General features: G+C 41.0%; 1 pseudogene across 1 annotated transcript; it reads left to right on the top strand.

Moving 5' to 3' along the window:
- Nucleotides 1-482: 482 nt before the first annotated feature.
- Nucleotides 483-1,645, top strand: LOC147879919 (bax inhibitor 1-like; annotated as a pseudogene). The gene is made up of 4 exons (XR_015540641.1): nt 483-596; nt 682-998; nt 1,105-1,260; nt 1,372-1,645. The product of XR_015540641.1 is annotated as a bax inhibitor 1-like (transcript).
- Nucleotides 1,646-13,885: the final 12,240 nt, after the last annotated feature.

Here is a 13,885-nt window from a genome sequence, read left to right on the forward strand (position 1 = left end):
AATATAAAGGTGGTGTCATACAAGAGACCTCCATCTTTAGAGAGAAATACCTAACAAAGACAAAAGTATTTAGAATCTTCACAAGAGGTCCAAGAACATTTAGGGCCTCCGGAAGCAAACAAAAACCTTAAACCCTAAACACATTAGAAGCCTTTAAGCTCCCAATAACCGACACTTAAACCTCATACTAACCACAATTTGGATGGTCAAATTGATCTAATGAATAAACTTCAAAGCAATGGACCTAATTAGCAACTCATTAACCAAGACATCCAGGGCCAAAAACCTGAGATTTTCCTTAATTTGATTGGCCGAGGGCCAAAAACCTGCATGAAGTGGAGATTGTCCTTAATTTGATTGGCTGGGCCAAAAGTCAAATTGATTGAGAAGGCAAAGTTGACAAAGGAAGGTTCGGGAGTGAAGAGAAAGGTTGGAGACAATATATATATAATAATATGTATATTACTTTGCGAATAAGGTACATGGTATATAAGTTTCTTACCCTGGCTTCTCCCTCCCAAGGCTTTCCTTTCGACCACCCCAGCTACAAGAATCTCCATGGCTTATCTCCTCGCCTCCAGCACCATCTTCTCAAGGTTTCCACCCTCTCTTCTCTCTGCTTTGTTCCTTGATCGTACATTATCGTTCCCTGTTGCCAATGCTGCATTCTTGCCTCTGCAGGTTTACAGCACCCTTGCCGCCTCCTTGGTCTTGTCCAGCGTAGGAACTTACCTTCACTTGCTGTGTGGACTCGGCGGTTTTCTCACCGCCCTCGGTTTCTTTGGCTCGGCCGTTTGGTTGTTGGCGACGCCTTCTTTTCCTTCGGCCGAGGTACGCACCTCCCCTTTGCTACAGTTTTTCTCTGTGCTGCGATCTTTGCAAGACGTAGAGAGTTCTTGTTCCTTGGTGGTATATTAGCTTCTGCAATAAGTATATTTTTCTGGTTACAACTCGCATCCGCACTGTTTGGCGGCGCCACAATGTTCTACTCCATTGAGGTGAGCATATCCGATTGTGCTTTTCCCAAAGCAAGTCTTTTTTTCTTGTTTCTTCAGGGGTATAGCTGAGTCTGACCCTCTGCAACGCGTGCCTTTGCGCTGACAGATGTATGGTGGCCTGCTGCTGTTCGTTCGATATGTGCTCTACGACACTCAAATGATCATTGAAAGAGCTGATCGTGGAGATTATGATTACGTGAAATATTCTTTGGATCTGTTCGTGGACTTCGTTCCAATTTTTGTTCGGCTGCTAGTGATATTGGTCTGTATGTAACGATGTGAATATTGTTGCCGTTTGTTGGAATCGGCTTTAATCATAATTTCTTGTGTGAATCAAATCACAAATTGGCGTGAATTTGTGTGTTCTGTCCAGGCCAATAATTCAAGTGAAAAATCTGAGAGAGATCGGAAGGAAAGAAGGGGCAGTACTTCTCGTCGTTGATAAGTGTTTTGAAGAAAACTCAGGCATCTCATACAGAAACCAGAAGCTGTTGGAAATTATACAGATAATTTTATGCTTCTCGTTGTTGATAAGTGTTCGAACGGAAATTGAGGCATTTCATACAGAAACCAGAAGCTCTTACATTGATTTTTTAATTATTGTATATAATCCCTATAAAACGGCCTTCAAGATGTAAGCACATCGTTCCAGTCTTGGCATATTAAGCCATGTTGGTACCACATTGATTTTTATTGTATGTACCTTTGTTTTATATAACCTGTCCGCTGCATTGCTCACAAGTGTAATAAGACGAAGCATATCAGGACCTCGCTGCTGCACTGATGATTGAGGACTGCCAATACGGTGAGAACAACAGTAATGGAGTATATAATAGAAGAAAGATGCAGTATAGCGGAAGGGAGGTGCGAGAAAGGGATGAAAGGGGAAGACAAATGGAAAAGACAAAGGTAGAAAAAGGGGAAGAAAAACGAAAAAGGAAAGATCAAGAGGGAGTGGGGGAGATAACTTGAGTAGGACATGGCAGAAAGAGAGAAAATCATCAGTGCCTTCCCCCCTCCTGTATAGCCATATCCTTCCCACGGACAGGGCATTGGAGTATATGGGTGCAAAATAGTAATGCATTCCTCAATTGCAAACATGGGTGTGGTACAGCAGTAGGCACGAAAGGTCTTCTACCATTTGCTAAAACAATATGTCAAGCCATGTCACGCCAAGGAGTAGAAGTATGCGAATTATTGTAGAAGCTGTTTCATTTTCAAGGAAAGAGAGTATGTGCATCTACATCTGCACGAAAGTAATTATGCCACATTGAAGGTTAATATCAACACAAAGCTTGCTCTATTATGCCCTTATCCGCAAGCTTGGGGAAGTAGCATGTCAATTGGAGCTACCAACCACCTCTACAATGCATAATGTGTCTCAAGTATGTTGGCTTAAACTACTTGTGCTTTTGGAGATGTCACCTATGGATGCAAAGGGCCATATCGTCATTGTCCGTGCAATTTCAAGCACCTTATCACTTTCAAAGGCAAAGTCCTACTGAAAGATGATTATACAATCATAGCAACTCAAAAGCATCACAAGTACTCCAACATCTTTTACCATAATGGTCAATAGCACTTTGCAGGAGCATTTCCATCTTTTCCCAAGTTGATCTGCATCATTGTGTTGTCTCAACACTTGACACAACTCACTGCTAAGGGAGAGTCAAGTACCCACTTTTGTCAAGCTCCAACTGTGGGTGTATGTTTTTGTCCCCCTCTTAAGTCACAGCCACCATCTGACCTTGAGTGCTCAAGTCCTACTGAAGAATCTCCCTCTGCTTTAGTAACACCAGCCAAGCACCCAGATGTCTCTAGATAATCGTCACTATCCATCACCTTCACAAAACATCTCGACTCCTCTTCTTACCAATCCTTATTGTCAAACATGTGTCACGGCTGTCACTAGTTAAACCGACTCCTTTGACTTTGAGTTGGCATCCTTCTTCTTCTTATTAACCTTCTTTTTGCAATTTTTCACAAAATGTCTTGGGTCATCATAGTGGAAGAACTTTCTTTCTTTCTCTTTTTCTTGTTGCCTTCATCTAAAAAGTTCGCTTTGTCGTCAGATTTGGGCTTGCCTTTGCTACGCTTACCCTTGCCCTTGCCTTTGCTCCTATCTTGAGCTTGTCATCCTTATTTGTATCGTAGTACTTCTTTTCTTGTGTCTCTTGCTACCAGCTCCTCGAAAGTCACCGTCGTCGCCCAATGCCCTACAGTCATCGTAGTCACAAAAGTAGTATAGCTCTAGAACAGCATTCCCAATAAAAACCTTGCCATCTTGGTTGAGCTCGTCCTTTGACCCACCGTTAGCAACTGATCCCACACCACCTTCATCTTGGTGATTTGCTCTTGTACACACACACACACATGTACAGTTCTATCTCGAGATTCAAGATTCTCGCCTCATTGTCGAGCTCATACATATCTCTCAATGTTGTCCAGGCCTCAAAGGAAGTGTTTGCCATCTGAATATGAGGCAGCATTGTATAGTCTTGACGGTGACTTACGTGTCGTGAGGATCTTGAAGGAATGTCGATGGAGCTTCCACTCCAAGCTACTCCTTGTGAGAGCAATGCAAAGCATGAACCGTCCGCAAGTGTCACTCAAGCAACTCCTGGATTGTTGCAATGTGTTTCCACAAGATAAAGAGGGAAAGGGGAGAGGGGAGAAAGGGAAGGAAAAGAGGGTTTGAAGGGGGATGGAGTGGCAAATACAAAGGCTTTACAAAGGAAACAAGAGAACATCCAAAAACACTCTCAGAAGAGAAGAGGGAGCTTGTATTCCAAACTTGTGCATCCAACAACGAAGACCCAATTCAATCACTTGGCCTTTAATACATGTCACCTTTAGAAGGGAAGGGCAACTCTATTCCCTTTATACGACTCTCTTTCCTCATTCTTTTACAACCATCTTGGGCCTATTTGGATCCAAGGCACAATCCTAACTCTAAGGACTTACCACTATCCATCAAATGACATCACTAACCAGTGATGGCATATTGTTAACCAATCGGTTAACATGCCCCCCTTCCTCGTCTCGATCTAGTCCTCTGGATCGTGCAACGGGCATGGTTGTTGGTTCGTTGGCAGTGAAGATCATTCCTAGTGAATACCTGTGTTTGCCATTTGTAGTGCTTCATAAAGGTTCAATGGATCCTCTATGGCGGAATTATTATTGGAAAGATGGATATTGCATCTGGTAGTACTGGATTCCATTGTAATTGGCAGTAATTGGCATGGCATGGCATGGCATGGCTTAATTGATTGCAATGGTTAGACGTTGGGTGAATGGATCATAGATGAGTACTTGTGACCTTTCAAAGAAAGAGGAAGAAAGAGAAAAATCTAACGTGTAAGTTAGTAGGGAGAAAGTGTTAGTAGGGATTGATGTAAGATCCTAGTGGTGTTAGGGTTAGCAAAGTAAGTACAGTGTATTCTCATTCTCCTTCTTGAGTCCATATTTGATTTGAGTGGAACTTTTGTGTTTGATTTGGCACCATATGCGCCGTTTACACAATGATAGCGAAGGCTTTCTCATCCCAGATCTACCATGTTCCCACTAATATCGGGTCTGCTGGTGTCAGCAACACCACTATCAAGGTTGATGTGGTTGGAGTAGTCATGGTGGCGTGAGGTATCACCTCCATCCCTGTTGCAATCCCCTACAACTCTCTCAACACTAAGTAGCTACGCACCTTCATTTTTCACAATTGGTAATTGGTCCTGTTTAGCTTTCTTATCTCTCTAAAATTTTGGATCTGATATCTATTGGCCATGATAAGGAATTGGAAGGGATAAGGAGTTTAGAGTGTCATACACCTATCTAAACCTGAGCCTCCCATCTCCTAGGTGGATAGGCACCTGCTTGAACCTGAGCCTCTCGCATCCTTCAAACACCAAAGTTAGTGCATCTAACCCTTTCCTTTATAGCACTCTATATGTGTTAGTGCTATGCACATGTAATCACATGATGTTGAGCTGATCTCTCAACACCTTCCCCCAAGATCAACATCATGAAGTAGGCCTTCCCTCAAGATGATGATTTTGGGGAATCGAAGAAGAACTACGCATTACATTCCATCACGCCCCTTTAATGGGAATGTCCTCTACGTCAAACCAAGAGCTTGTCGGTGTTTCTCGAAAAGCTCTTTACTGAGTGGTTTAGTAAAGATGTCTACAACATTCTCTTTGCTATCATAATGCTACAATGTGATGTCACCAAGTAACACTCTTTCTTTGATGAAGTGTGATGCTGTAGTGTGATGTCACCAAGTAACACTCTTTCTCTGATGAAGTGCTCTCTGACATCAATGTGCTTTGTCCTAGAGTGATATTCTAGATTCTTGGCCAATGCTTGAGCCGACTGATTATCGCAATATATTGTTGTTGGCTTTGATTCAGCAAAGCAATCTATTTCTAACAATCTTATGAGCCATATGCACCAGTAGTGAGTGCTCTATATTTTTCTTCACTCAAAGACAAAGAAACAATTGGATGTTTGTTTGTAAACCATGATATAGCACCTTGACCAAGGAAAAATGCATATCCGTGTGTTGATCTCCTAGTCTCATGATCTTTGGCATAGTCACTGTCACAGTATCCATGCTAGTATCCATGCAACCTTGGATGACTCCCTCTGTATTCTATTCCAAACTGTCTTGTACCTCTGATGTATCTCAAGACTCTTGTGGCTGCATTCTAGTGAGACTGTTTTGGATTTGCCATAAACTATGTAAGTGAACTTACTGCATAACAAATATCTAGCCATGTGATAGTCAGATATATAAGAGATCCAATGAGCTATCAATAGTACCTGTCATTAACGGTAGGCTTTTCTGAATCTTTAGTAAGTTTCAAACTCTGTTCCATGGGAGTGGCTGCAATCTTGCAATATGCCATATGAAACTTCTTCAAGAGACGGTCAACATATTTCAGCTGACTCATGAAGGTGCTGTCTGAATCTCTCCAGAACTCAATTCTAAGACAATAGTGCATAAGTCCAAGATCTTTCATGTCGAACTCTGTAGAAAGTCTTGTTTCAATTTCTTGATGAAGCTATCCTTGCTTTCGATCACAATAATCAGATCATCTACGTACAAAAGTGCAATAGTAATGTCTTCCCCTTGAACTTTGTAGTAGAGAGTATGATCTGCATTGGATTTATGTATCCCAGATCAGCAAAATATTGGTTGATTCTATTGTACCAACTTCTGGGTGCTTGCTTTTAGCCATAGAGATTTTTTTTGAGATGGCAAACCTAATTCTCTTTTCCTGGTTCAACATAACCTGCTAGTTGTTGCATGTAGACTTCCTTGTCTAGATACCCATTGAGAAATCCATTCTTGACATCGAGCTAATACACATTCCATTTGCTGAGTGTCGCTAGTGATATCAAGAACCGTATTGAATCCATCTTTGCTACTGAAGCATAAGTCTCATCATAATCTTGACCATATTGCTATGCAAATCCTTTTGCAGCTAGTCTGGCTTTGTATCTTCTGATGCTTCCATCTGGATTGTACTTCACTTTGTATACCCATTTGTTTGCTATGGCCTTCTTTCCTGGTGAAAGATCGCATAATTCCCAAGCATTATTCTTATACAAAGCTTCCATTTCTTCATTCATAGCAGTTTGCCATTCTGGCTTGTCGATTGCGTCTTCGAAGTACACTGGCTCTCCTGTAGCCATGATGGTAGTCATAAGAGCATAGTTGGTGGTTTTAACCTGAATTGCTTTGCCTTTTTGAGCATCTGTCAATCTTTCCCTAGTAGACCATCTAAGTTGTTGTGGCTCTGCTTGGGGTGCTTCTGGCAATTCTTGCTCTTCTTCATTTTCTATAGATGACTGAGTAATCGGTGCATCTATGTCCTGTGTATTTGAGGTTTTCCATTATGATTCCTCATCAAAAATTACATCTCTAGAGAATGGCTTGCGGTTGATGGGATCATACAACTTGTATGCTTTGTTGTCTTCACTGTAGCCAACCATGATGCATTTGCGTGACTTCGCATCCAATTTTCTGTGATGATCATCATGTATGTGGGCATACGCTATGAAACCAAATATGCGAAGATGCCCAATGCATGGCTTATGTCCAGTGAATGCTTCATAAGGTGTCATACCCTGTATTGGTTCGGTCGGAAGCCGATTAAGCAAGTAGTTTGCAGTGGCTATTGCTTCTGCCCAATACTACTTTGGAAGATGCTTCTTACTAAGCATTGCTCTAGCACTGTCTACTAAAGTACCATTCTTCCTTTTAGCTCTTGCATTTTGCTGAGGAGTATCTGCACAAGTGAGTTGTTTTCGAATACCGTGACTTCTACAAAAGTTTATGATGCTGAAGACATGTATTCACCTCCTCTGTCTGGTCTCATGACTTTGATCTTTCCGCCTGTCTGGTTTTCTACCATGGCTTTGAATTCTTGAAATCTGGAAAAGACTTCAGATTTCTCTTTCAAAAAATAGACCCAACAATATCTATTGTAGTCGTCCATGAAAGTCAAGTAGTAAAGTGAACCATTGATGTTACAGGTCTGGGCATAACCCCATACATCTGTATGAACCAAATCAAGAATACCTCGTGCTCGAGAGGTGCTTCTGCCAAAGTTGGTTTGCTTTTTTTTGCCAAAGCATCATGCTTTGCGAACTTTTTCAAGAAACTGAAGTTTTGGAATTCCAATTGCCATATTCTGATTCCTGAGCTCTATTAAGCTTTTGAAATTGACATGTCCATATCTCTTGTGCCATTTTGAGGATAGTGGCATCTGTTGCGGTTGAGCTGACATGGCATGCAAATCTGGTACTGTAGCGAACATTTTGAACAAGCATCCTTCCTTGACTACTTTTTCTACTAGCTGAAATCCTCTCGATTTGTCTCTGATTGTGCATTCATCTCTGTCGAAGATGACTCGGTACTTGTGTGCCGTCATTTAACCTACTGACAAGAGGTTCTTGCTGAGCTTCGGAACATAGAGTACATCTTTCACCAATCCTTTCGTGCCAGTGAAATTGTTCATAGGGAAAATGCCTTTCCCTTGCACTGGATTTGGTGTGTTATCTGCAGTGTAGATGACATTCTTTTGACCTTCTAATGGTTTCATCTCTGTGAACCCATTCTTGATCCTTTGTCATATGAGATGATGCACCGCTGTCGATGTACCAAGGATCCTGATCTGCTTGGTCAACTTGATAACTAAATTCCTCTTTTGAATTGCAATCAGCGTCAAGATACACTACTGTATCAGTCTTTTGCATTTCCTCGCTTACAAAAAACATGTTCTTAGGTTCATTTGCATAATCATTGTGGCTAGAATGTCCACCGCAATGATTTCCTCTTCCTCGAAAATTCCCTCGATTGCTATTAGATTGATCACCTTGGTCGTACTACTTCTTGCAGCAATCTCTTTCATAGTGTCCAAACTTATAACAGTAGTTGCACTAGATGTTTGACATGTTGGTGGATGCATTCCCTCGATTGGAATGATTTCCTCTTTGGTTGCTGATGCTAATGTTGATGAGGATGATGTTGATACTGATTCTGACTTTGATGCTGATTTTGTTGCTGATGATGACCACTTCACTGGAATGATCTACCTCTATCTCTAGCTCTTCCTCTACTTCTATCCTAAGCTGTGAATGCTTGATCATTGGAATGACCTTTGCATGCGTGAATGGCCTGAGTCATGAGTTCTTCACCAAGTAAAACTGACTGGAGCCCTTTGAGTGCCGAAATTCACCATTGAAGGACAATACTCTAGACTAGATTCTCGTATCCCTCTCCTAGCCCACCATTCTGGATGATTTGAACCATTTCTGCTGGATTCATGGTCTCTCTTGCTTGCTGCTGCAAGTTGATTGTTATAATCTTCGATCCTGAGTACGTAAGCATGACCGGTTTCACTAATGTTGTGGAAACTCTAGTTGATCTGGTTTCTTAGTGTGAGATTCCTAAAAGTGTTCTTGGATTCGTAGAGAGCTTCAAACATATCCCATGCTTCTTTTGATGTCTTGACTATGTTGAGGTGTCCTAGCATGACATTTTGCATATTCTGCTTGTTTAGATAATATTCATACTTGTCTTTCTTGTCCCATCCTGCCTGCGCTCAGGCAATGGCAGGATCTGCTTATGTGTGAAAATTGTTGGTGTAGTTAGATATCTGGCTAGAGATCCCGTTGCTAGTGCTGTGAGATAACAGGTGGAGTAGAGCTACTGCTGGTTCGATCGTCCAATGGTCTAGGTGTAGACCCATCGACATACTCTCAAATGCTAGAAAATACATACAAGACATTATCTAGCATGCCACCTATTTTTCATTCATCAACCACAAGGAATACACTATAATCATGTTATATAAGATCAATACATGAGATAAATCTGGGCCCATGGCCAAGGTGGAAGCTCAAGGATAGTTTGATGATGAATGGTGTTGTGATGACAGGAAACTTGTGATAGAGCATTGATGATGATCTACTATGGTCTCCCAACAACAAACCTACATCTAAGGGGCCATTGCCATTCATGCCGCCAATCTAGTGAACATGGAGGGGAGATATCCAATCATGATTTGTGCATCAAACCCACTTCTAAGTCTATCATGTCACTTGATGTAGATGTCAGCCTCATTGGCCACCCATGATCTACTAGTCCATATGGTCTCATTGGAAAAACTCTATGATCATGCTCAAAGTAGAGTCTAACTATGTGCTTTGACCCTACCTATGTATTCTAGGTAAGTGCTATGAGTAGAGTCTAGTTGTGTGCCTGGGTCAGCCTATGTATTCTGAGCGAGTGCTCTTTGCACCTAATGTCCTCATAGATGACGACAGTAAGGCATATCTAATTGGGGTAAGAAAGGAACTTGGAGAGGGGTGAGACACCATCTCTTAAAAGATTAAAATACAGGGCACCTAAAAGAAAAATGCTCCTCCGACTCGATCTCATGCTAATCACATAGTGTGCAAATGCGGCTCTCCCTAGGTATGCCCTTAGTCTGCCGTCTCCTCTGAATACGGGGTTGGTAGTGCGATGAGACACAAAATTTCCCAATGGATTTCCTCACCAAATGTGGGAGGTGGATCTAGGTACACCCTAGTGGATCAACGAAGGCCCCCTCTGAAATCCATAAATAGTGGTCCCCCTGGAAGCTGAGCATCAATTGAAGCTCACTGGGTGCCAACCTGGCCTTGAATGTGAAGGTCCTCTCAAATCAATTGGTTGACATCATGATATGAGAGTAGTACTAAAAGAGCCTCAATGCTATATTAGAAAGGGGATAATATATCCATGTGGAGCCCCAAACTCGTAAATCACCTGCATGTATGCACATACCAACATCTTCGATTACCCCCACTTACTAACGTCAATGAAGATCATGTTAACTAAGGTAATATATATAGTCTTGAGGTACAAGAGACATAATCCCTGACTCAATAAAGGTAAGCAATGATGACCTAAAATGCCGTATCAAGCTATGGGAGAGATGCATCAAACTCAACCAAGGCAATATTATGTGAAATTGATGGCTTGCTACTACAACTAATCCATGATATCAAGAGAGAGATATGGGGCCCAATGAGGGGAAGTTTTTTTCACTCAATGAATTTATTCTAGGGTAAAGGGGACTATAAGTACACATTTTTCCTTTCTAGTGCATGGAGAGAGAGAGAGAGGGGAACAGGGGGGGGGGGGGGGGGGGGGGCATGAGGAAAATTTGATGTGCTTAACAATGTTGTTATAAGCTAAAGGGACTAGTAAGTACACGTTTGCACTTTCTAGTGCATTTTTCAAGATGCATACCTACCTTCAGGTACACCAATGTTTCCAACACGAGGTGCTACAAGTTTTATTGGTACCAAAGGCATTATTGATATAGTCCCTTGGTTTGAAAAAGATGGCTTTGTTGATCCAATTCCTTGGTTTGACTTTTGCAAGTATGAAGTTATCAGTTCAAGTCCCCAACAAACATAGGATTTGTGAACATCCCTTGCCAACTTAGGGGTCTAATTGGGCAATTGGTTTGCAAGGCTCTCTTGATGGGACCAATCTTTATGAAAGGCCATGTAGCCACTAGAATTGAGACTATAGGTATGCCTACAAACCATATGTGACCTTTAACATTGTGGATCCTATCACACAAAGCTGATAGCAACCCTATGCCATCCATGGCTCACAGATCTAAAAATAAAGACACAAGTCATTAGATGCTTCACACATAGCGCTGGAACAATAGTACACTTGGAAAATGAAACAATGTGAGCATGCATCCAATCAAAACAAGTTACCAAAAACTTTCGCTCCACAAGATAAATGGCCTTTTCACAAATTTCCAAGATGGTTCAAGCATCTCAATGTTGGACTATTCTTTACATCTCTGCATCATTAGACACTAGAGGGTGGGAAACTTGTCAATCTAGACATCAATGTGAAGTCCTCTCTATTCTACTTTGTCAAATATGAGGGTTTGATCACTTAGACATCTTTTTCTCAAATCTTAGCATTCCTTGGGCTATAGTATTTTCTCAATCTTAGCCTTTCTTTGGTTGCAGTATCTTCCTAACATCTAATTAGATGATGGCATCTCCTCTCCAATCACACAAATTCCTACAAAAAAATTTTCCCTTCTCTACATTGGTTCACCCCATCGGTTGAACACAATGCATTTGCAAGTGTATGATCCATTCAAAATCCCCATGACTATAGTAGCATATGGGTCCCCAGTAAGGCCATGCCAATGGCCATTTTGCCCCTACCATCATTAGTGATTATATAATCTTAAGCAACTTATTGTATGCTAATCCATAGGTTTTTCCAAGTACACATCAATTGAGCCTCGTAGCACCCACAAGACTATGTTGAAACATGACAACATCTAATATGGAATTCTTTTGCAAATATCACCCATTTGAAGAAGTTGTAGCTTTGCAACAAGTTTTTATAACTAGGATAGCATTAAATAAAAATGGAGACAAGCACATGCTTGCACATGCATGTGTGTTTTCAAGACTTAGAAAAATCACCCATTTGAACAAGTGGAAGCTTTGCAGCAAGTTTTTATAAGTAGGATAGCAGTACAAAAAGTTTACATTGGATGGGTGATATTCAAGTGACCAAATGTGCCCATGTTTTAACATAAATATAAACAGATGTTACACATAGGAAAAAATGGAGATAAAGTTTTCAACAAAAAGTTTTTGGCTATATTCTAGATTCAGGACTTGTTACATGTGATCAACCATGGAAGCCGTTCAGAGAGCCACATGGGTAAGTGAATCATTTTTTATTAGAGGATGGTCAACGTTGAGCAAGTAGCCACTATCCACTTCATAAAGCCAAAGGGAAGGAGATCTTGAGAGGGTTCTTTCTCACCTTGTTCAAATAGAAGTAACATATCATAGGTGTTCTATTAAAATAATCCTAACTTATTTTATTTTACTAAGATTGTGGAAGAAGGATGGCTTCCTCAAGCAATAGTGGCAGTACACATGATACCTATAAGGGAAGGTGCCCACCCTAAGGTATGTGGACCTTATCAAACATATCCAAAGTATGGCACCATGGTTTATGATGACGAACTGGAAAAACTCTTAGATGCCGGATTCATCTATGAGATCGAGCACACTGATTGGGTTTCACCGATCGTCATCGTGCCTAAATGCAACAAGAAGATAAGAATATGTGTTAATTTAAAGAATGTGAATGTCACCACAAAAAGGGATCACTATCCCCTACCCTTAACAAAAATAGTGTTGGAAAAGGTGGCAGGATCAGAGATATATAACTTCTTGGATGGCTTCAGCAGCTATAACCAAGTACAAATTGCTCCTATCGACCAATCAAAAATAGCATTTGCTACTATAGAATGGGGTATATTTGCCTATAGATTCATGCCATTCGGCCTTTGTAATGCCCTAGCCACATTCCAGAGAGTCATGTTCACAGCTTTCACGTCATTTTTGAATAAGTTTCTACAGGTGTTCTTGGATGATTTGTGCATCCACTCAAACAAAAAAGACCACTTCAAATGTCTTGAAGCAGTTCTAATCAAATGCAGGGAGTGTGGCATCTCACTAAATCCAACAAAATGCCAATCCATGGTCACCCACAGAGTTGTTTTGGGACACATCGTTTCTCAACATGGGATTGCAATTGACATGGAAAAAATGAAAATCATCATGGAATTGCCTCCTCCTACAAATTCCACAGGGGCGTACATGTCTTTATGGGACATGCCGGCTATTATAGAAGATTTATCTTGTAGTATGCCAAGATAGCTAGACCACTTTACAAATTATTAGTGGAAACTTTATGGACAGAAGAGTGTGACCAAGCCTTTGAGCTTTTAAAGTGGTGCCTAATCACAGCACCCATCCTTATATCTCCCAATTGGGATATTGATTTTCATGTTCATACTGATGGCTTCAAGTATGCAATTGGGAGTGTGCTTTGTCAACCTGGTGAACATAAGAAAGACTACCCATTCTACTTTGCCAGTCAACAACTCAATGATGCAGGGATCAACTATAGCACCACAGAAAGAGAAGCCCTAGCAATGGTGTATAGTGTTAAGAAATTTCGATACTATCTATTGGCAAATAATTTTGTCTTCTACATCGACCATCAAGAATTGCTTTATCTTGTGAATCGTACGTGTACAACACTTTATTGCAATATGATAGGATGGATGATTCATTTGCATTCACCACCGACTCAATGGTGGCTAATATGAGAGATACAGATTTGTTTAATAGCTAAATGCTAACTTGATCTATCTCATAAATTTTTTATTGACATTCATAAATATACAGCTCCTAGGTATTGGTCAGCTCCAGTGTCACCACATCTACTAATCGACTTGTTGGAGATGACATCTTACCTTGGGTGA

This window comes from Dipteris shenzhenensis, chromosome 33, assembly GCF_047967505.1.
Source record: "Dipteris shenzhenensis isolate YYH24624 ecotype China chromosome 33, Dip_SZ_1.0, whole genome shotgun sequence".
NCBI lineage: Eukaryota > Viridiplantae > Streptophyta > Polypodiopsida > Gleicheniales > Dipteridaceae > Dipteris > Dipteris shenzhenensis.